The sequence below is a fragment of the Stenella coeruleoalba genome (genome assembly GCF_951394435.1).
Source record: "Stenella coeruleoalba genome assembly, chromosome: 14".
Classification (NCBI taxonomy): Eukaryota; Metazoa; Chordata; class Mammalia; order Artiodactyla; family Delphinidae; genus Stenella; species Stenella coeruleoalba.
In genome coordinates this window covers 19164035-19189133 of record NC_137160.1, presented here as the reverse complement: position 1 = coordinate 19189133, position 25099 = coordinate 19164035, and the positions used below count along the sequence as shown (strand labels likewise).

The following is a 25099-nucleotide window of genomic DNA, read 5'->3' as shown; positions in this document are numbered from 1 at the left end:
GTTAGTTGTCAATCTGACAGGATCACATTTGTAACCTTTAAACCACCCTCAGTGTTTCATACATAAGGCCAAGGTACCCACCTACCAAAGGACAGTGTGTAAAAACCATGGCTTAGAAAAGAGGCTGGAATTTAAAGGGAGATAAGTTGGGTTTTTAGTTTTGGTCATTGTTCCTTTGTTGTTTCTTATAAAGACCCCTTATTTAGAAGCCTGTTTGTAGAGCCTCTCTAAATTTTCATAGGTGGACTGCTAGAAAGGTTTCTTAACTATTTTGATAAACAACCATTCTGCTTCACCTACATTAAATGCCTTTTCTTGCATATTTGCTAACGTATAAATGCCTTTTTATACATTATGTAAGTATAAATAAAATTTTCATACTTTAAGGAGCCACAATTAATATTTTAAAAATTGAAGCTCTCGTTGCTTTTAAATATATTAACATGTGCATAAATAAATATTTTTAATCTGATAAGGTGAAAGAGATTTTTAAACCCTGACAAATCAGCACCTGGGACTCAAAAAATTAAAATAGGACTAGAGCACTAAGCTTCCTGGCTTTATTAACTAATGAAAAAGGGTCTGAAATCTCAAAAGTACAAATTTGCAATGATTAATAAAGATATACTCCTTTGAAAGGTGCTCTTTGCATTATAACCAATGAGACACTGAATGTATTATCATCCCGTGATGTTCAAGTTTTGGTTTGCTGACCTTGGAGTATATTTCAATCACAGAACTCAAGTCGGTGGCTGTCAACTGAGACTTTTCTGCAAACTCAGACTTTGAAGTTTTCTTTGTGACAGAAATATCACCCATGATAAATTTTTAGTGTGATGCGTGGGGCGTTAGCACAGAAGTATAGAAACAACTGAAGCTATATGCATAAATTCATGTGTTTCATAATAATTTTAAAAGAAGTCTTAATCATAGCAGCCAATTTTTAAGGGACCCTGACCTGGTCTGTTGTTTGTTTCATCAGCGTAAAATTGGGCAAGTTACCTAACTAGCAGTAGCTAGACAGAGTCCCTTTTTATCACTGAAAGGACTGGGAATGGAGGTTAGCCACTGAAAACAGTAAGCCACCAACTCTCTGATGGTTAACTGCAAACACCATTGAGGACACTAGGGGTAGGCAGTGTGCCCAAGTGTTTTCTCCGCCACTTTTGGGAAAAAAAGTCCTTACCAGTACAATTACTGTTTAGAATACTGACCACCTAAAATACATCCATATTATTCTTAACTTTTTCTCTAAAGTTTACAGTTCTTTTGTGATTTTCCAAAAAATCCTTGACAGGTATATTTGGGATGAAGGGGAATTGGGGACACATACCTAGAGTTGTCACAAAAATTGGGGGAATATCTGACCAGAACTCGGAAACGCATGTGTATAGTATCACCTACAAGGTACACTTTCAGTAAAAACTTGCTGAATGAATGACTGCATCAAAGAACAAGTAAACATTCTACACCACTTGAGTGGAGGGTCTCGGATTTCTGCATTCATTCAATCATTTCACAAACAATTATTTACCATTTCCCAACTCTGGAGAGCCCCGTTGTGGGATGTGCACAGGATTCAGAGAAATGTACAACAGTCTTCCTGCCCTCAGAGATCTGCTACATGGCCAATGGCATGTGCTCAAGGTCATGTGACCAGTGCTCTTAATAAAATGGAAAAATAAGACCAAAGACTAATGCTTTAATTGTGAAGTAGGGACAGTCACACATGTATTAAACTATCGGACAACAAACTATTATGGGATAAGGAACTCAACTATTCACTCCCAATCACAGATCTCATTAAAGTAAATTCTGCCTCTTTTTCTGAATAATGACTGCAACATTACACTGTCACTTCGAAGTCCAAATAAACCTAATAAACACACGCATACACGTACCCTGCAGATTGCCCAAAATAAGGCAGGTGCTTAACAAGTGACTGAATGAATGATGGCCATTTGAAGGGAATGTCATTTTCCCCCAAAATATAACTTGGTAGAACTTGTACAACTCCATGTTTCTATTTAAGTCATTAAACAATTTTTTTATATGATACTTGCTTACTTCTACAATGCTGTTCTTTTTGACCTAGTACGGCTGAATTAGCTAAACATCATACCCTAAGGAAAACAGTGATATTCATCAACATACAGTGATTACATAACATAATGGGAACAGGCAAACTTATAAAGTCAATGACCTCCTTAGGTAAATATCTACCCTATCAAAAATTTTTGATAATAAGACAGTTAACTAATACATGTATAGTGATATACTAACAATTTAAAGAGAAGACAGCTGCCTACACTACTTTCATCTTCATAACTAGTACTCCATGACAGGTATTATCATCCCTACTTTAAAGACAGAGAATTAAGGCACAAAAAGTCTTGGATGACATTTCATAGATCACAAAGCTACAAAATCCCCAGGGCTTAAACTTGAGGGTCAGATATTTCTGTATGAGAATTACCACCTCGCTCCTCTGCAGCCGTGTGACAGGGGCCAAGTCATATCACAGGTCTGAGTTTTAGTTTCCTCCTCTTAACACAAGTGCTTCTTTTGAGGCACAAATGAGAGGACACCTCATTTAGCATAGCAGGGGCATGTTATAAACGAGTAAATCTCCTTGTCCCTCTGCTCTTTCCTCTGTGCAAGAGGGCCTTAAAGAACAGTGGGAAAGCAATCCCCACCCAAAGTAGGCAGTAAGTAACAGAAGTCTACTAAAATGGACAAAAATTATAAAAATACAGGACCACGCTAAACTCTTCACTACTAAGCAATCGAATCACACTACTGGCATGAGAAGCCTGTATGTTCAGTTAGACACTTAAAACACATATTTTCTGTTATGCGTCAGTATCAGAATCTATGTTCTCATATTTAAACATAAATGAATGATAAATTTTGCCACGTCAGAGAAAGGAGCTTATCTGGGCTACCCTTATGCCCTGAAAACAGGAGGTATTACTGACTTTAAGTTATTCAGAAGCTAAACAGATTATTTTTTTTGCTCTCCAGTAGGAGACATTTAATTCATAAGCTAAACTAATGTTGCTGTTGAGTTAGTAGTAAATGGACACACAAGGATTGTTATATTATAAAAATTTTAGTGAATGGCGATAGCTTATAGTACCTAAGATGGGGTTGGTGTTTAAAAACCAACTTAAACTGCAATGACAAAAATCCACTTCATAAAAGATTTAATTATCCAAAGGAGAATGCAGACACACACATACACACAGGCACACACACACACAGAGTAAAAAGAATTTTTTCTGATGACCGTAACTTGCGACAACCTTGCAATCTAGGAGTGAACACCATCAAACTTCCTGTATGGACATTTCTATATTTCTTTGTATTGAGATCTTTAGAATGGAAAATAACTATGTTCTCTGATAAGCGAGTAAGCTTTATTACTTTAAAACAATGGTTCTCTTCAATTGGAATCCCAATTGTCTTAAACTTTTTTGCCAAATACACATTTATCTGGAGAAAATACTTATCTCAGATAAATATACTTGTCACATAACTATAGAAATATTTCTCTGAAGTAAATCCGTATTACACGTAGGACTGAGATAAAGCACAAATCATCTCAGTCATCTCCGGGGCGTAAACCTATTCTCTTAGCACCATTTAGATTATTACAGGTACAATAGTTTTAAGAATTCGTATGGTTCAAATGTAGAGAAGTTTAGTTTGAAGGATGCTTTTATCATAGAAGAGTATCAAATGATCAGCATAGACTGGGAAATCTAAACTCTATTTGTGGCCTAATCAGAGACTTCCTACCGTTATCTTGAATTGGCTACTTTTATATGGCTTGGGTTCATATGCAGACATCTAAATGGTTTATCACATGATCAATATTTATTCTCTTCCTGGCTGGTCAGATAGCGTGTAGTCATATTGATTACTAAGGGTAAGCAATATGGACTAAATTTTTTTGACCAGACTTCTTCTGTTCCACAAATATTCATCTTCTACCTTTCTGTGGCAGTATTTCTCAGAAGAAAGAGGAGGTTTCTCATCTTGCTTTATACGGTATTATAAAAACTCACAGACATATACTGTTTTGGTGACATACAGTAGTATGCAAAATAAATGCAAAAAACTGGTTCCAAAATTCTTGCATGCAGTTGGATCTGGTGAGAGTCATTTTCCCACTTTTTCACGTTTTCTCATTTCTATGGTAAAGAATACAATGAGCATGTCATTACCCACATGAACATAATATTTTCGAAGAAACTCAACAAGCCAGAGATATAAAATGGCACTACCCTGCAGACCGGGGAACACGTATCTAAGGGCATGTATGATATGGTAAAGTGAAATACACTCAGTTGCAAGAACAGAACATATAGATTTTCATGTTTAATTGCAACGCAAACTGCACGATTGACTCAAACTGAAGTTCACTTCTTCCTTCCTCAATGCCATGCAAAGACCTGTAATTGCAAAAGTCATACATTTATTCTACTACCAAAATCTCTCAAACATTGAATGAAATTAGAAAATGATAGTGTAAGTGACACTTCTGACGACTGAAGGAGATATTTCAGTTAAGCAGAAAAGCCTTCGTTGCGCTTCTTATTTTTTGCCCAGGACATCAATCTCTTTCCCCTGGGATAAGTGGAATGTTCTTTGGGGGAAAAAAAATTCCTTTATCCTAACCCACTATAATCCATAGCCAGTCTCCAAGTTTGGTACAAAAACAAACCATTTCTATTTTGGTGCAATGAGGAAGCACCACACTGGACAATATAAAAACAGAGATGGAGGAAGTTGACTCAGATTGCTGCACTTCCTAGATGAAGAAAGCGAGCAGGCTTACCACAATCACCTGTATCAAATGAAATAAGACGACAACTGTTTTTTCCGTCAAATTGATGCACGTGTAAAAATGAATTCCCGAAAAGTTAAAGGGGAAATCCTGGGTATGTTTGTTTGCCTGGATGAAGGATGCCATCTGAGAAACTTTTGACAAAATGGATTGATGAAGCAGATTGGAATTTGGGCACAGGATGTACACGATTTTTTAAACATTGTGAATAAATAATGGGCTTCCCAATGCATTGCTCAGTGATCAGAGGGAAATGTGATATCACAATGAAAACCATTTTCATTCTAAATAGAATAATTGTCCAGGGTTTGTTAAGTCCCTTTGGGGCTGGGAATTCTAACAACTTCCTGAGGTTTCTAACTGTTGATTACCTTTCTTTGACATCACTGAGCAAGTAGAACAACGAATTGCTTGCTGGGCAGAGAACAAACAATTTTCAAATACTTTAATGGCTATCTCTGTTAAACACTCAGAATTAAAAGAGTAGGTAAAAAGAATGAAAAACAATGTTGTAAAATGGAAGTGAATGACCATACAAGATTAGCATCCAGCGCACATCCGTTATTGAAATGTCTATCTCAAATTCCTGTTTTATAAAGTTTCTGCCTAAAATATTCTTTTGTGTAACTGGGAACCAGCCCCTCGGAGCAAGAATTAATGGTATTTCAGGAGAAAGGAGTAGCAGATTTAAGTTCCCTCAAGGCTGACCCTTAGCCTAAAGCTTAGGCTTGGTCATTGGTCCATTCCTGACCTAAATATTGCATTCTTTAACTCAAAATGACCTTGAATTTTAACTACTCAGTCTCAAAAACAAATGACCTCTTCCTCTGTTAATCATAAGCACTTAAACATCTACCCCACACATAAACACAGAGATGCGTGAAGTCACATGAGATGTTTTGTATCATCATGCATTGAGACAAGTGCTTACAGCAAATTCCATGAGTAACCCCAAAAGAAATTGTTTTCAAAGGGATAAGTTGCAATTACAGAAATTTCTGAGCTTCTACTAAATAAAACAGAAATAAATTATAAGCTTTCACTGAACACAAACAGCATTAACATTAGAAGCATTTGGCAAAAAATCGACGCCGATACATTTCAGTTTCTAACATTAGGCCAACCGAATCAGGTATAGGTGAGGAGTGCCCAAAACTCATACGGCAGTAAGGATCTTACTTCCATTCACTTATGGTTGGGCAGAAACTGGTTTAAAATGACGTCTTCCTAGTCATAGCCGGCGTTAGTAGTTAATAGTGCCAAATTGCCAGATTATGGTGCTTACAAACCAGAGGTATGAAAGCTGCCTCTATTTGTTTGACAAGGGTGTTTCCCAAAATGTCAGTCAGCTTTCTGCCTCCTTTGAATGGGATTATCAAATGCATTCTGAAAGTAAAACAACTTAAAATTTGCTTAATATGAGTCAAAATCTTAAACAGGTCAACTTTCCCATGTTTACACCCAACCAGAGATTTCCTTTTCCACAGCGTGTGACATGTTCTCTAATATCTGTTCAGAGCCTGCAAGCCAAGTTCTTTATGGGGTCTAAGCACCTACCCACTCAGTGCTACCATATAGGTATGTGTGCATATGTGTTGTGTGCAAGGAAAGGGTACAGAAAACACAGTAAACTTAAGAGTTCCTCAAGCCTTACCCATTTTGTACATGACCTGTGTCCTTCCAACTTGCTAGCAATGCTGATCTATAACTGATCAACTTATACTTTTTTCAATAAAAATAAGTACATTAAAAAAATAAAATAAAATGTTTGGGCCCATAGGCTTTCTCAGAGTTAAGCATTTCTGTATCAAGTCATTCTTAGTACCATTACTAAACAAATGGCTATATTTTATGATAAATAATTTTTAAACATAAAAACGTTTAACAATTTTTAATTGTGTTTTTGGTTTTTTTTAACGACTTCCAAAAGAGCTAAAATGTCTGATTCTCCAAGTATGTGGGGATGAGACCTCCATCTCCATCACCTGTTCTCCTGTCCTTATTAAAATAATGTGGAAGCCAGAAACCAAGACGTTGCTTCAAGTTCTGGCTTTATCTAAATCTCAGTTTCTTTGTAAATATATATGTTTTGAATAAATAAGTGTTGAATTGCGATCACGAGAGGTTTTTTTCCCAACTTAAAAATTCTGTGATTTATGTTTTTATTATAATGCGATATCTCTGGATAACCAATCTCTGAAAATATAAAGCCAATCAAAAGTTGTTTCTGCAGCTAAACAAGCAAAAGCGCAACAACAGGGAAGAGATACACAGAAGCTGCTAGAAGCTCAATCACTATCTGTGGTCTCTTTCTTCATCTTGCCAGATCTGTAACTCTCAGCCATCCAGAATCAAGTTCTGTAGTCACTTCCAGATAGGGACCGTTCTAGAATATATGGCTCTTGGACAAAGTTTAATGCCATGAATTGTAGCTAAATAAATTGTGCCCCTACTTTATTGCCCCCAGATACTATAAATTTTTAAAGAGTAGAGATTACGATTTACATTTCTTTGCCCCGCCCTATAACAATGTTATATGCATATAATAGGAGCTCGGTTACATTTTTGCTCATTGAGTGAAGGAGGAACAAAAAGAGATTTATTTCCTTCCTTTCCACAATGACAGAAATGATCAAGTCCAGAGTTGTCAGAAAAACACTTTACAGCCAGCTGTAACTTCAATCTGAGAATAAGTCAAGTCTTCATGAAATGGAAAAAAAATGAGTATATTATTAGACAAAAATTTTCGAATAGAGCTATACCTACCCGATACTGATAAAACACATACACACACATGTAGCTATGATGAATTGTTTTCCCAGTTTTCAAACGTTTTAATGATTATTTTTGATTTCACGAGCCTGGCCTTTCCCTCACCTGGATTATAAACTGCGGAGGAATAGGGACGGACCAAATTTTATTTGCTGGGCTGGCAGAGAGCGTATTCATTTACACATATACTTTGCAGAAGGGGGCCTGGAGAATCTAATTTATCTTCCTTTCTCTTGTATAGTGTGGCTATTTTCTCAATGGAATAATTAATCGTGCCAACAATATGCCAAAGACATAAAAATGGATACATGCATTGTCACTTTTGAGAGGTGATACTGTTATGTCACTTAGTATGTGTGAGGCAGACTCCTGTTTCATGTCTTCTTTGGTTTTTCTTGGCAGGTCTCCCCTACTTATTTAATCTATATTCTACTTTAAAACTTCTTTTTATAAACATTTTCTTAGAGGGACAACATACCCTCCTATGGCTAGACATTATTTCCTAATGACGTGGAGGAAAACAAAACAAAGAAGCAGGTGCTTTCCATGTCATTTCCACATATTTAACCTTTTTTTGTTGTCCTTTCCAACACATTCCATTTAACCAGATTTTAGGCACGACAGAAAAAAAAAAAACTTTGAAAGATGTTATTTTGTTACATTGTTAAAAATATGCTGATAACAAAGAAACTCGCCAAGAATTACGGTAAATCTCATAGTTGATTTCATCTTTATACTATATATTACATTGTTACCAGGGACTGTGCGATTACAGCAACTGTTGGACTTTTAAGAGACCTAGTCTCTGTATTTATTAGTCCACAAGGTGGATCCGTGGTACTGGGCCCCTATGAAGCATTACGAAATGAACTCTTGCTTGGAAAACTACTTGTGGCCACTTGTATCTCTGCATAAATCTTCACAATGGCAGGAACTCTGGTCCATGGCTGTGCACTCTCCAGGAAGCCTGGCACTTAGTAGATGTGCAATAAATATTTGCTGAATTTTTAAATTTGACACTTGAGCCTTAAGCAGATTCAAAGCTAAGTGGGTACATGATGATATAGTATCATCAATCGCTCTCCATACTTTCTGGCTGATGGGGAGCTGAAGACTGGAATTTTGTTGATTAGAATCCTAAGAGAAAGGCACTAACATTTTGTAAAGACTGGTTTGAAATACACTTGATGGGGAGCTGAAGACTGGAATTTTGTTGATTAGAATCCTAAGAGAAAGGCACTAACATTTTGTAAAGACTGGTTTGAAATACACTTGAGATCTGGATACAAGTAAGTCATATCTTTCATGAAGCGAGCTTAATGCATCTGGTCTACCTAAAATTTACTAAGTATATAACAAACAGTTAATACACTTTCAATGTCCTTAACTAAGAAGAAATGTCTGAAAGCATCTACAAAAATAAGTTATCATTTTAGTTGTTTATACCTGTTAAAAAAAGTTCCCTAACTTACTGATTATAATCTTAGAGACACCTGGTAGCAATGCAATAGTTAAGGATTTGTCCGGGTCTCCTTTTAAATTCCCAATTTTCAGATGTTTGGAAGAAAAATGCTAGAATCCTAAATTTGCTACGCAGAGTTGTCTGTAGAGATGCAAATTTCATTTATCTCACTCTTTATATACTTTTCTTTCTGAAAAATTTTTAAAAGGCTAAGTCATTTTGAACCATACAGTGCATGGAAATAGACTGCTTTAATACTTGAGATGTTTTATCTTTATTATTTATGGCTCTTGCCGGAAAAAAAATACACACATAAAAACACCTCAACTCACCTCTGCATATCCTAATATACCTTAATTTCTTTGAATAAAATGCAGGTGCTTCATTTTAAATGTGGTCCAATGACTGACGTTTCAAACCAAAAATCTTAGTAAGTGGCTGCAGTGCTTAACGCTGTTGGCATGCACGGCACTTAATGAAGGAAACTAGGGCCATGCCACCCTACCGTGCAATACATTTAATCTGAACTCTTTAATCTCAACTGTGGTTGGCCATTTTGCTGTCCTGAAGGCTGCAAGTTCCCAGTAAAGTTGGAAGACCGACTGAGCTTTATTTTCCAGCGAAGATTATTTCTGTCCTCTGTTGCTGAGTTGGGAGCACAGCTGTGCAAAGGAGTTTCAATGAACCAAGGGGTGGTCAGAGAATAATCAGAGCAAAACTTCACCTGAGTTCACAAACTATGGACCACACAAAACTTTTGTGAACTCCTCCAGAACCACAAGCATTTACATGACTTTTAAACTGGATCTGAGTCAAGAAGTATTGCTTGATATTGACCTCAAGGGTGTTTTTTCCCCTGATTTTACCCAATATACACAGCCATGAACAAGGACTGAGCCTAATGTCATTTTCCATATAGTAACTAGCATGTTATTCGTGTTTCACAAATGAAATGTAATTGTAGGGACAGAGCCTCCCTCAACTGCTCACTCAAATCAAACCATAATATTAAGAGCATTACCTTCAAAAAATAACAGCTTGATTTAGTCAAAACATTCTTACTAATAAAAACAATAAAACATCCTAAATCATACTCCACATACTTTAAATAGCCTGAAATAACTTTTATTAATAGCGTGTAAGTCTTGTATTCATAACTGAGTCTTCACAGTGAATGCACTATTTAGGTATATTCTGATGAATTGTCATAGGAAAAAAGGATCTGCCGTCATTTCTAAACAAAATCTCCAATTACACAGTTCCAAGACAACAAAATGGACCTTAATTTAAAGTATTAAAAACAATGGGCTGAGACACCCGGCCTAGAAAAAAAATTCCTTTCAGAAAAAAGGAAATAGTATAAAAACTCTTGCATACTTAAAATAAGTTTTAAATAGATGCAGGGGACAGTGCCTGCACCTTTCTAGAAGTAAGAGCATATATTACGAAATAATAATTTGAAATTAAATAACTGATACTAGCAATTTGAGTTATCCAGTTGAATTCATAAATTATGACCTGGCTAACTCGGAATTAAAATGATTAATTATTCAAAATAAACCACTGCCTGTTCTAGAAAACATCTTAATCCTAACCTAGAGAGAAGTTACTATTTAGTAACACCTTTCTTCAGGGGCTAAGACCACTCCATTTCCACTGTCAAAAATACCCATTTAAGTGGGTAATAGCCAAATATATCCCGATGAATTATTCAGATCTTCTCAAATGTTGGGGCAAAAGGAAGGTTTGGCAAATTGGTACTATATTTTCAGTTTAATTATAAAACCGATTCTTAGGAATTAAAAATAATGTCTTAAAAGCTGACTGAGGACCAGATTTGGCCACTGAAGGCTGTGTGACGCTCTTGCTGAAAGACAAGAACAGAACAAACACATCCGAGCAGAGTGTGCCGGCCACAATCATGGAACTTACACCCAGGGAAACCTGTCCTTAATTTATCCCGTCGTGTGTAGATTTGGCAAGAATCTCCAAACATCATTTACATACCATATGCCCTGAATTACCTAGGCACAATGGCTGTGGATAAATATGATGTTTCAGGTCTGACTGTTGGCTTCCTTTTATAAGTTTTGCAACTTTCATTTCATTTTTCTCTTTACTAAACAACTGAATACGATATTGTGTGCTGCATTAGAATGTTTTGCTAAATCAATAAATAGTTCATTGTGCCTTGTGATTGGAAAAAAATGATCCTGAGGTAGGCGACCAGGAGGTGTTATTTCTCCCAAGTAAGAATCAAATAAAGAAAATCAGCTCTTTATGCTCTGAACTCATTTTAACCTTCGGTCTCTTTACTAGGCATATAAATGCGAGGCAGTCAACAATTAAATAGACAGAAATCAAATATTATGACTTCTGCGGAACGTATAAAATTGGTCAGCAAGTTTTCATGTTTAAAATGCGTCCATGAAAATAGATTCTTGGTAATTCCTGTATTTGTTCCTCTGATAATTAAAAGGCATTATTATTGTCTGGTGCCTTAGCTTCCCTCTTCCCCCAACAATGCTATTAACACAAACTTAGTAATATTTGTCCAGATTCTCACACTAAATTTAAAGTCAGATTGATAAAAATGTACACTTAAACCAAAAAGATCAATAGCCTAAAAAAGGCTTGGAGCAGAACTACGTACATATTTTTTGTTGTGTACTATAAATTTGACTGTATAAACTTCCAATTAAAAATGACATTCACACCATCATTTTTGATAGAATTTTGCACAGTAGGAATACTCATTAATGCAGGGTAATACAGTGTGATAAGCAGCTTAGACATCAAAATAGCAAAAAAAAAAAAAAAAAAAAAAAGCCAGTTGGTCGGCTCTTTACATGAGTAAAATAAAACTTAAAAAAATTAAATACCTGAGGAATTAATTAAAAAGAACACTTATTGGCATACATATTTTTTTTAACTATGTCGAATCAAGGGCATCCACTCTCTAGTCAGTTTCTACTGCAGAGGTCTCAGTCCTAGTACAAAAACACAAAAACAAAAACACATCCATCCTATAGCTGATGATAATACGTTAAATGCATTACAATATTCAAAACAGAATAAAATTTAAGTTAAATAATTTTACTTATCCTACAAGTACCCTCCTAAATAGAGTGTGTGTATATCTATATACATTTATATATTTTTTAATCATTTAATTGAAGGTATCTGAAATATCTGAATTCTTTTCAGCATTGGTAAAAGAGAGGCAGGCAGGAGCCCATCAGCTACAAATTGTGGGCACATGGGTCATTTCTTGATCTTAAAACTGTAAAATACAAAGTGATGATATAATCCTCAGGAAATGGCAAAGGAGAAATAGGTAAAAGGCAATGTGGTTATTTTAGAATCCTATGAAATAATTTGCTTTCTTTAGGGGACAAGGAAAGAAAAGAAGCTACCCCTTGAAGACGGGCAATGAAAGGGTTAACAGACATATGCTGTATAATTAGGAGATGCATTAATGATTATGAATAGTAAATGATTTGGCGCAAAGAAAAAAATTTTAGTCAAAGGGACATGTACCTATCTTACATGTTTATTAGTAACTGTATATAACTAGAGAATTCTGCTATTAAGAATCTTGCATTATTGGTGTAAATACTTCCAAGGGTACATCAAATTGTAATCTTTCATATGACATCCATCAAACCAGGCTGGAGATTTTGACAAACATTAAACACAGTAAGGAGGCAATTATGTATGCATGATTTAATCTGCAACTAATTAATATGCAAATTTATTCATATGTTAGTTACTAAATTAAAAATGCAAAGAAGCCCTTATGGTGATTCTCGAAATTTTGCACAAACAGAACATTTAAAATGTAAGAAAAATGAAGTTTTTTAGAAACCTATAACACACTTTTAGTGTCTCCAGAACCTGTTGCATTAAGAAGACTCAAAAAAATGTTTGTTTAAATACTAGATAATAATTATAAAGGTGTGCTAATTTTATGTGAGAATGTGGGAACAGAAAGGTTAATCAGAATTCTCTCGAACTCTTAAGAGATACACTCTAATTACCAGACAAATGGTATTCTATTTCTAAGCTTCCTTCCCTGCTTTTAGGGTTGTCAAAAGTTGGTCATCTTACTGATATCTTGTACAAATGGTTAGGGGAATAAATAGTATATGAAAGCGACTAGATATATTGAAAATTCCAGGGTAACTTTGAGACCATTTGGTGCTCACTAAACACACAATTCACTCCTCAAGATGGCAACTCGCTCTTTTTGCCTTTGGGGAACAGCTCTTTGCAAACAGAGGAATGGGAGGAAAATCTTGAGAAATTCTCCCCAACTCTCTTCCGAATGAATCCTTCAAAGAAAATAATGCCACTAACCCAAGAGCCACAACCTCCCCCCAAAAGCAGAAGGTAATTCCGTCTGAATTCAATATGGCTATTTTAGCCCTGCGTTTTCCAGACAGCCCAAAACGCATTTGACTCTTTGATAGTAGATGAGGGATGTGGAGTCGTGTCATTTAAAAAGATCTTTGGATGTCTGCATACTGGGGAATATCCACTGAAGTGCATATCTTATCCTTGGGCACTGCTGCCTTCTGCGAGAATCTGATTTCCCGGTGATTTCCTAGTGATCAGCAGTGAGATTTCGTGTGGATCACCTCTGATCTGATTACCTTTTTCATCATTCGAAGTCCGACGGGCCATGTATACAGCTCCTGGAGCTGGCTCTGGGAACAGCGGTAGTGGCCTCAAGAAATCAACGCAAGTCAACTGTATGAGGAAGCACAATAGCGGCGTCTACGGCTCTTCCTAGGGCACTGAACTCTCACCCACGTTAGAAACAAAAAAAAAATCGCCATCAGTCGCATCGCTGCCAAGTGACACACAAAAAGGAAGTTAACCATTGGTTGTTACTTTTATTCACAGTCTGACTCTGATCTCCCAGCTTCCCTTCGCCCCTTCTGATGCCAAGCGGGCTACAGCTTGCCCATTTCATTTCAACCGCGGCAGCCAAAAAAAGCACTGCCCCACCGCGCAGCGACAAGCAGTCTGTTTTGATATTAGTACCTCAGTATGAGCTAGCAGAGAGTCAGATGTCCCCAAACTATGTGCCCTCCCCTGAGGGACTCGGTCCCGGCCTTCCTTGGCCGGAGAGATGGTGAGCCTGCCGCAAATCCTCAGCTCCGAGAGCACCGGGGAAGGGAACGCACCATCCACGGGGCTCAGGCAGAAATGGCGAGGACAGCCTCTTCTGGGGAGAGGATTCCTGCCCTCCCATTTAACACTTGTGTCTAACTGGAAATATTAGCTCGGCTTCTCTGCGCTCCCTGCCAGCCAGCATTCAGGAGTGCAGACTGAATTATGTAAGGAAAGGAGTCCTTTTCTTACGTAATTAAATCTTAGTAGGGGCTAGTTAAGTAAACATCAGATTTTCTTATTTTTCTTTCATAAAAGAAAGAGGTCGATGTGGGATTCAGGAGAATACTTTTTTCCCCACTGATTCTCAGAGAGGGAGGGAGATGGTAATAAAATCCTCCCTTTCTCTCCCCCAAACGCTCTGCTCTCTTCGCTAAATACACTGAATCTGCCTTTAACCTGGTTTAACCCCTGAATGTGTCTGGAACATGCTCATTCTCTCCAGCCTTAACGGATCAGGTTTTTTTAGGGTTCCAATGAGGCAGCCGCAGGTGAGGAACTTGATTCCTGGGCATTGCAGGAATCTGAGAGGAAACGAGGCATCTTTAAGTTTTACAGGTGACTCAATTTTGCTTGTGACCAGAACTGAACATAAAGCTTTTAAAAGCTTCAATGTACACATTTATGCGTTCATTACACAGTGTTAAATCTAATTTGTTCTTTTTACTGTCACAGGAAGCACATGCTTAAAGCAATCTGTTTCCTCATGTGAATGCTTTCCTGTCTGTTTAAAAAAAATTGCGACACACTTTACCCTGAGTAACCAAGAGGTGATCATAAATATCCCTAAATAGCATTAAACAGATATGAAAGACATTAACACTTCCAGAATGCCAAAGGAGTATTAAAAAAAAAATTCTAACAGATGCTCCTAGGTCAAAAAGTGAAATGTGTGTTTCCTGAAAAAACACTCTCATCAGAATCATAAATGAACTGGGAGAAGTGAGGTGTTGCTGAACAAACCAGGATCCTCTTGGTGAGGAACTCGGCAACCCACTGCCAAAGTGCACTTGCCATAAAAAGCCAAATGGAAATGGAAGTTTGATGAAAACCAATATCCTTTGTAATCCACAAGGTGGCAATGACTACAAATGAGGGACGACTCTTCGAGGAAGAGGTCCAGCCAAAAGGGACCTTTCCTGAGGAACTTAACGCGGGGTCTGGTTTTGCTGTACATTGAAATTGGCTGGGAAGAGATATTTGTTGTGAAATGTATCGGTCATGCTCTCTCTCCTCCACCCCCTTTGGCAGATGTTTTTTTTTTCCCTTTAAATGCAAGAATTCATGAATCAGCCCTTGCAAAAATTGTTTTAGGTTTCCCACAGCTGACAAGCAAAAAATACTTTTTTTTCCCCTAATGAATTCAGCAATGGCATTGAGAAAAAAACACATTACTAGGCAGCAAAGGCCAGAATCCCCCAATTCTTTGACTTTCCCTGAAAACGTCTGTTTCAATAATCCTGTTTAATGTTAGAAATGGACCTAAACAGTCCTAAACAAATCGAACTCTGTTTTACTTTAGAAGAGAAGCAAACTGCCACACGCACCCACCTAGTCAAGGTATCTTCGTCTTGTCAGATGAAGTCAAAACCCCAGGCCTCACCGTGGCTTTTTATGGGTACCAGAGCCAGCCCTACAAAGGGAGACCCGGGCATCACTCGGGAGCCCCGCTTCTGGCCACTTACAGGATGACGCTGACAGAATACGAAATCAGAAGCATGTATCTCCTTATCACTTAGAGGCAGGGCTGATTTAGGCATAAACAAATGATTGGCAGAGAGAATCAAATTATGAGGACTCCGTCATCTTGGCCTGATGTCCTCTTTCAAAAGAGAAAAGATGGAGTACGCCCTTCCCACACAAACTTTGCTGAGCGATGAAGCTGGATGATTCAAAAGGCTGACTAGGTGTCTTGGACGGATGGAGATACTGTTGTAAGGACAAAGAGGTTCAGAGAGTGCTCACTATATTTCCTAAGTTGAGAAAAAGCAAGTGGCCTCCATTAGGTAGAATTTTTCTGAATGCACTTGAGACCCTGGTCTTAGTTTCTGCTCTGTCGCTAACAAGCTGCATGTCTTTCTCTAGCGGTTACTCTGTTACGTTGCCAGTGCGCTTACCACAGTTATCATTAGCTGTTGATTTCTAGATACCTACAAGGCCTCAAGGCTATGCTAAGCACATTATATATATTTTTGTAATTTATTTATCACAATATCCTTAGGAGGTATGTATACTTTCCCCATTTTTCAGGGACGTAGTCAAGGATAATTACATCATATGCCCAGAGCCAGGTAGCTAGTAAGTGGCATAGCCAACTTTAGAAACCCAAGTGATCAGATTCCATGCTCTTAACCACTAGATGATACTGTTTCTATTACAGAAATGCTATTCTGGAATGTCTGGATTTTCTACGGGATCTGCCTGGGCCAAAGTGGTGCATAATAACCAGTGACTTAGAGGTATTGAGGGTCATTCTACAGTGAGATGAAATTTCTGAATATTTAATTTATTCCACATCATCAAATACTTGCTAAATGAGCATCAGCCAGGCTGTAGAGAGCTTCTGGTCTATAAAGTAGCTTGCAAATAGCTACAGCCTCATGGTTAAGGACACAGAAAACCTTGAAGGCTGACTGTCGAGGTCACCATCCCAGCTCTGCCACTTACTAGCTTGTCACCTTGGCCATGTTTCTTCACCTCTCTGTGTCTCCATTCTTTTATGCGTGAATAAACAGTAGTAACCGTCTCAATTGGATGGTGTAGGGATAAATGACTGAATAGATGCAAAGTGCTCAGTGTGTGATGCAGAATCAGCACTGTGTTAAGGGTTTGTTAGTATACCAACATCAACCAGCTCACTAAGCAGGCACTATTTCTATCTATTTTATAGACCACAAAATAGGTTTGTGACCTAACCAAGGCCACTGAGTGAGTAAGTAGAGGATATTAGACACTAAACTAGGAAGATCTCTTTATTTCTAGTGGTGTTATCTGCACCCTACTCTACCACTTTTATTACTATATTCATTCACTGGAAATATATTTTGAAGTGTTACGCAGAAGGCAGTGGGTTGAGTTTCTATGGGACAAAAAAAGATGTACATAAAACGAGAAAGACCTTTACTCTCTTCAAGGTGATTACAAGTGAGTAGGGGGATTCAGCATCTCCATAAAAAACCTAAAGGACAAAACGTCCCTGTGTTACACTGGGTGTGATTTTAATTTTTTGAATATGTACAACTTTCTCCAAGGGCCAGACCTGCTCTTTAAAATGCTAAGGCCATTCCCCAAATTGGGATGTGAGTGACACTACACTGAATTGTTCAATGATACATGGCATGTCTGGCTTTTAGTTTAGTTGAAAAATATGCTTTGAATAAGTATAAATGAAGAAAGAAATGAATGAATGAATGAAAACTTCTAAAAATGCTTTTTGCCCCCTCCCACCTGGGTGCTCCCAGTTTATTATAGGGTTCCGCTTAACAGCTAGATTGTTGACGTAATTTATGAAAGGGAAAACAAAATAGCATTGTTTGTAAAATAATTACTTATTGGGGTTTGAATTTTGTAATTCCGACTATATCTGCTCATGACAGATATGCTTAGTTCTGTTTTCTTCTGCCTAGCACCATCGACTAAGCTACAGATTTTATGGCGACATCTTGTATACATTTAACAATAAAATTCACATAAAGGTGCTCTATGAGGAACCCACAGGTTTTGGTACTGAAATTTCACTCACCAAGCAGATGCCTTACTATTAAGCATGACATAAGTGGCAGAACGTGTATCTTTTTATTACATAACAATACTTTCAAATACTACAACAGTTACAGAAATAGGTTTATTTTCCTATTTAGCTTCAAGGTTGAAAACATTCAAACTGATTCAACAAGTCTTCATCACCAGGCCATGAATATTCTTTTAAAATCTCAGTTCCAGGAGAAATGAGACATGAATTAAGTACTGCTGCATCCTTAGACAAATTTTATTTTTATCTCCTCTGCTAACATCTCAAGCTATTCGACGTTCTTACCATAAAGCCCCAATTTTTATACTCCACTTATTACTGAATTATTTTGTACTTCAAATTTGTTTCATAATGAGCAAGCCAGAAAATATTATTGTACCCTGGGCTTATACACCTGAGCACCTGTGAGACAGCCGCATTCCCCAAACAGGGTTACTCGAAAACATTACCGCTCAGAACCAGCCACCTACTTGAAACTGCCTTCTCACAGCAGCTAATGACACAATGATAAACTGTGCCAATTGGTAGAATGAAAGCCATTACAATATTATTATAAGTATAATCCAGGAGGCATATTTAGAATGATATGGGCTGGGAGGGAGGAGGCCGCGGGAGAGAGTTAGAAACTCTGTCTCAGATTATATCAAAATAATTGCTCCCAAACAGCATTTTTCTAAAATCCCTAGACGGGAACAGCAAGTGGTGACAGCGACAGGTTTTGTACGTGCATGTAAGGCAGGTACCACAAGGGTAATTTTTCTGAGAAAACGTAAGTCTTTCTGAGTCCATGTTTCACAAAGGAAATGCTTTTTCATCACCATGGCTGAAAACAATTGACAGAGGGCAACACACCAAAAAATTTTCTTTATACTTGGCTACGAAGGGGGCTGCATAAAAAAAGTCCCTATTCTTCTGTTGCACTGAACACTCAAAATAAATTGAGTGAAATTTAATCCACACACAGATCCTCCTCTGATTACTCTAGAAGTAAACGCTTATGGATCAAGTTTCAAGCCTAGCAGAATACTGATGATGAATTCCTCAGATGACAAAATTAGACTAGAAAGACAATAGTGGGTGCCTGTAAAGCACGGAAATGGAATCCTTAAAAGGTTCTGTTCAAAATCGAATTTGCACGTTCTCTCGGAATTCAAATCGATGCTTCTCCTTGAAACTTAAAGCATCTTTATTTCCAACCCTGAAATTTTCCAAAATGCAGAATCTTCTGCACTACCTTCATTTCTCTGAAGAGGGAGTATAAGCTCTAGCAAAGCAGGAAACTCCTCAAATAGCTCTGCACCTATGCAACAGCTGTAACTAAAAAAAAAAAAAAAAAAAAAAAAAAAAAATCAGAATCATTCACATGCTGCTGTTCTGAGATAAAATACCGGAGTATTTAAAATTACAAACTTTGCACCGAATTTTAGAAAAGCTCTCATTCCTTTTAAAATGAGCATGTTCGTGTATACACACATACACTGGGACAGTTGAGATCAAGGCTGAGAATTTCACGTTATTGCTTTGAAATGCAACTTTATGTTCAGTTTAAGAATTCAGTGCAATTTATTAAAATAAAACAACACAGCAAGTGTCTGTCAACAGCCTGATAGAATCTAACCTGCCTTAAGAAAATAAAACTTTGCTATTTTTGAAGAAACTCTTCATGCCTTTCAGGATTATTTCTACATATTCATTCTGAGAGCATCTTATTTAAAGTCCTTGAATTTCTATCTGACTTTGATTCATGACTTTCAAACAAAAAATTTAGAATTGCTTGAAAGCAAGAAGGCACACCTTGAAAAAGCAGAGTTGTCAGTAATCGGGGGAAAAAATGAGAAAATTTTGCAATGTTAGAAAATAAGACATGTTTCAATTGATGAAATATTAAAAGTTTAAAATGATATTCAACCGAATATCAAGCCAAGCATCTCTATCATTCCACAAATACAAAATAAATGCACAGTTAAGCCAGACGCTGCAGAACAAGTTTTTATAATTTCGAAACACTCACAAGCCTGTCATAATTCTCTCTCTAGGTAAAGCAGCCTTATAGCAGCTTCTTAGCTTCTTAATAATTAAACCACTCAGATGGAGCCCAGGACTTCACACCAAAATGTACTCTTCAGTAAAAGTGAGAAAATAAGGTTCAAAATAACAGTTCCCTGAAACGTATTTCTCCTTTCTCAACAAACGAGTCCAGTTTCACACTAAATGCTATTGTTCTGAAATTTCAACAGAAATCTTAGCGGTTGAAATATTGAAACCTTGGTTTAAAATAAAAGAACACATGGAGGTGAGAGGGGAGACATCATTTGTACCACCTTAGAAGAGCTTGCTTAGTAGAATAATCAGACAAAGCTGGCTGAGAAGGCGTCTCCATTGTGGAAATAGCTAGGTGGTTGTGTCTTGTTGGGAGTGTTTCAGGCATATATCCTTTTCATTTGTAAATATAATCCCAGCCGAGCTCAGAAATACACAAACCTTTCACCCACAGTTAACTGAAGAGTTTTTCTTCTCCCTTATGTTTCTTCTCATTTTATATTTAAAATATACACATACCAGAAGACACCTCTTTAAGGGGAGCAGAATTGGATTTCAAGACAGGGAGGATAGTAGAAGAGAACCCTCATTATTGCAAAATTTGGAACCAAAAATATAGAAATCTTTTAGAAAACTCCTCAGAGATTCGAACGCCTAATGGATTAGGTGTTGTATATTTGTATGAATTTTATATGCTTTTTGAAATATTTTTAATGGAATAAGTACCCCCAATGAAAACTTAAATATAGATTCTCCTATAACCAGCAATTCAAAAAAAAAACACCTTAACTTCTGTAACCTATAACTGCAGTGAAGAGGAAAAGACTGATTAATGTACATGCTAAACTTTTGAAGCCTTTGGTTTAGTGACTTCAGTATTAACTGAACAAAAAATAAATAAATACTTTCTTTGTGATGAATATTTTCTCGACTTTCAAGGTGTTCCCCCCAATGTCACGTTACATATTCTGTGTGAATTCTGTGAATAATTCTTTTGCCCTATTTGTGATGATTTAATTGCATTATCCTTTACCTTCTTTCTGCCTATACATTTTCATGACAAATAAGCATAATTTTAATATCCACACTTCATATTTCAATATCACTCATTAGAAAATGGGCACGCTATGTTTAAAGTTAACTATTATGAGCTATCCTAACATTTTAACGTAAACACCTACAGTTAAACTTTTTCACAAAGTATCTACTTCTCTAGGAATGAACTTTGAAGAGGCCCCTCCTTTTATAGCTTATCACACAATTGGCTTCTTCTAGACTTTTCTACACAGGATGGTGCCCAGGTGGCTGACACCTAGTTCACTTTAGAATCAACATAAATTTTATTTCAGCAAAAGTTGTATTATCACTCAAGTTAAAATTTTGTTCTCATGAAAAAGCATCATTATGATTTCCTTAAGATCAATTTCAAAAGTGATGGGGGAAATTAAGTATTTTAAGTACTGAGGCTTTCAATCATATAAAATTTCTGGGCTTCTAATAAGATTAAAAAAATTACCAACTTCTCTTTTAAATTGTTTGTGATTTCTTCAAGCATTTGAGAAAAAAACTTTTTTTTCTAAAAATAGCTGAGGGTATAACCTCAACATCATGTTTGCAACCTTCAAATATGAAGGTTTTCATATAATGGAAAATACAGAGAACAGTTAATGCTGTCAGCATTATCCACGTTTTCCTCATATTCCTAAAAATCTCTTCTGTGAAAAAACGTCTCATCCAGACTTTAAGATTTTATTTTATTTAAAAATTCTTTCCTTAAAAAAACTGGTTATCCCAGTATCTCATACACATTGCGTTTTTATTTTTCGAGTCTACCTAATGATTAACTCATATCTCAAATTTCCTTGGAGGATCCAAATCTTATTCTAGATTCTTTAAGATAGTTGAAATTGTTTTCCTTAAAATTCATGTGTTCAAAATTATCTCTGACCACTTAATACAAAGCTTGTTAGATCTTCCTGAATTTAAAGGCAAAAATCAAACCAAAACACAACTGCAATTTCACAGACTTTCTTAAAAAGTGCAGTTTGAAAAAAAAAGATAGCCTGTAATAAGAAAAGTCATAGACTATTTCTAAAGATAAAACTTCATATTTCTAGAGAATTCTGAAGTTTCAGGGATTCTAACTGGGGATCTTGGTGAGACTGTCACTGAAGTTTCAAAACTGAATTAGAAGTGGAGACAAATTCCACCAATGTTTGAAGTAGAATGGTTGTAGTTGTTAACAGTTTCTGGTTAAATGTATATCATTTTGAAACATTCCAAATTATAAGAAGATGAAGATTTTATGTGTTTACATATTGGTGGGCACACTAAAGTTTCTGAAAGACAATGTCTTTTGTTTCTGTGTTTTTTCTGTGTGTTTGGAAAAAATATTTTAAAACAGCACCAAATAAAAGAAAATTTTTTTTTGCTTTCTAGATTTTAATGCTTCCATGTTAATTTCTAAGAATCATGGACATTTTGTCAAAAAATGTGATTTAACGCGGTACAATTTTCTCTGCACTAACTCATGATTCAATACGTATGACAATTAGACTATACAAAGATAGGAAATTTGCTGGACGGAGCAGTAAAGTTGAAAGCTATTAAGTCCAAGATGATGTATGGCTTCAAAAAAAAAAACAACATGTAGAAATTGAACAAAGAAGTTCACGTGCAAATGCAAGAAATTAGATAGGCAAGATAAATCCTCGCATCCACAAAAAAACAAAAAAAAAACAAAGCTATACTGTTAAAGTCCTATCAAAAGATGAGGGCTGTAAGACATTGAGATGTAGCTGAAAAGAGCAACATACTAAAATGGGAAGAGAGAGCACAAAAATGTTCCCCAGTACTAAGCAGGGCTCCTGTGGGCAATTAGATAGTTGTCAATTTCACACAGCCTTTCCTTTAAAAAAAACATCACCCCAGCCCTAACTACAGGCCTCTGCTCTCCAAGGGGACAGACTCCCTTCCCTCCACTGCGCCTGTGCATTGCGACCCTGCAGGCTGGTTCTTCCGCCGCCCTATCACTGTCATGCTTCCACAGTGACTCGAGGTCTCTAGATGCTGCGCACAGTACAAACACATTCAAGGATCCTGCCAGATCCATGGCACAATGTTGGGCCAGGCTTATGTTTTCTCTCTCCCACAGATGCTGCAGTTATTTTCAAAAACAGGGCCAGTCCAGCCCCTCACTCTCCCAATTTCCTGCAAAGATCCAGACTAATGGCAGCAAGAGAAGTCCAGTCTCTGTCCCCTAGTCCTGCCATAAATAATATCTGATTACAGATGTTACCGTTTAAATTTTCTTCCTTTATGTAAGGAAGAGAAAGGGCCCATTTTGAAAAGAAGAAGAAAAAAAAGTGAGTTGACAGAACAGATTGTGACAGATTTATTACTATTTATCATGGTAAATATGTATTGAAGAAAACATATAAATGTCTTTATCTAGTCATAATCACTCCAAAAGAAACCTTGTATTATCCCCAATTTTTTATTTGTCATAAAAATATTCATACATATTGAAGTAAGTTTTAGAAGTATCTCATGGGATAAAAATTATTTGAGCTTAAAAGAAGGACTAAGCATGGCAGAGGTCTAAATATACAACAATATAGATCTACTGGGGCAAAAGTGTTACAGTAGCTAATACAGATCGTCTCTTCAGATCAAATTGAAATACATATTTTGTGCAGTGATAAGGCGTGTGGATTCTGTTATCAGTAATAAGCGATCCAATTCATGTAACAAAGCTAACATAAACTAAGTTAAATTGCTATTAAAAGAGAGCTGAGATTTGTTTAAGTAATGACAATAAATAGATGACTGGATTCTAAAATCAACCCAACTAACTTCTTCTTGCTTAAAACAAACAAACAAAAAACCAAACAAGTGAAAAAATAACAAGGATAAAATTTCCATTTCAACTGAGCTTTCCTCCTTATCTTTCAAAAAAGAGTTCCTTATGGACCAAAATACCAAAATGTTCCTTAAGGACAATTAAAACGTTCAGCCAACATAAATTCTCAAAGAAGAGGAAACCCTAAACTGACCACCAAAAGCCAAAACTTAAATAATACAAACGACATTTTCAAGTCCTGATTTACTGGGAAGAAAGGAAAGATACTTTTATACTTCTGAACATATGACAACATATCAGCAACACATAATTGTCTTAACAGCAAAGGAAAAAACTCTACCAGTGAAATTTTCTATAGTGGCCAGTTAGCTCTACAGAAATACTTAAAAATTTACAATGAATTGTGAGAACTTGTTGTTGACAATGATTAAATGGATAGATAATATCTACTGCCACACCAAAGCACTCCCTAGAAACTCTGTAAATTTCTGCATAATTTTAGCACTGGAAAAAATAAACTAAGTTTATTTGAATATGAGGCATAAACAGTGTACTATAGCTTTAAGTTTTGCATGGCTTTTAGAGCAAAGAGCTATTCTATCATTTTAGAACATTCAAAGGTCCACTTATTGTATTTAAAACTGTCCGTATTAGGTTCAGGCATGTTTAAAATGTAAACAGCTGTGAGGACCATATCATTTGAAGTTGTCATAAAAGCTATTAAAAGCTAAAGTTTCATCTACATTAAATCTACCACAAATTTCAAGCTTAAAATATGCTTATAAAAACCTGCAGGGATATTAGCCAATTTCAAGACGACACAGAAATTCAAAGAATAAACCACTCAGTATGTTTTTAAATGACTTATTGGTAGTCCAAAGCGACTATTTTACACACCACTGGCAGTTTTATTTACACAATATTTTTATATATTTATGGATAATTTTGTGACGCTTCTTCAACATTACCGAGTCTATGATAATCAGCGTACAAAATTTGTTTTTTCTCCCTGATAAGACTTATTCTGATATATTCGCTTAATAATTTTTTGGATGCACTGAACTGAAATCAAGTCAAACACACAGGTGTTTGGGTTAATCTAATCTCAGCACATTTGCAAAACCTATTATTCTTCTAATTTATTAAAAATGAAATAAAACTAATATGCGAGCACTGATTGGT

The 25099-nt window shown here is 36.4% G+C and overlaps 1 protein-coding gene across 21 annotated transcripts in view; it reads right to left on the bottom strand.

Annotated features, from left to right (window-relative positions):
- Positions 1–25099, bottom strand: part of TCF4 (transcription factor 4) — a gene marked incomplete at its 5' end in the record, with an annotated part of 357231 nt that overhangs the window by 99485 nt on the left and 232647 nt on the right. For 2 of the 21 annotated variants that reach the window (XM_079941969.1, XM_079941970.1), the window contains one exon: positions 1–21705. This exon is cut by the window's left edge and continues 2011 nt beyond it. The exons of the other annotated variants lie outside the window; for them this stretch is intronic. Of the gene's footprint in view, positions 21706–25099 lie in introns of those variants that run through there. 21 annotated transcript variants of the gene reach the window in all.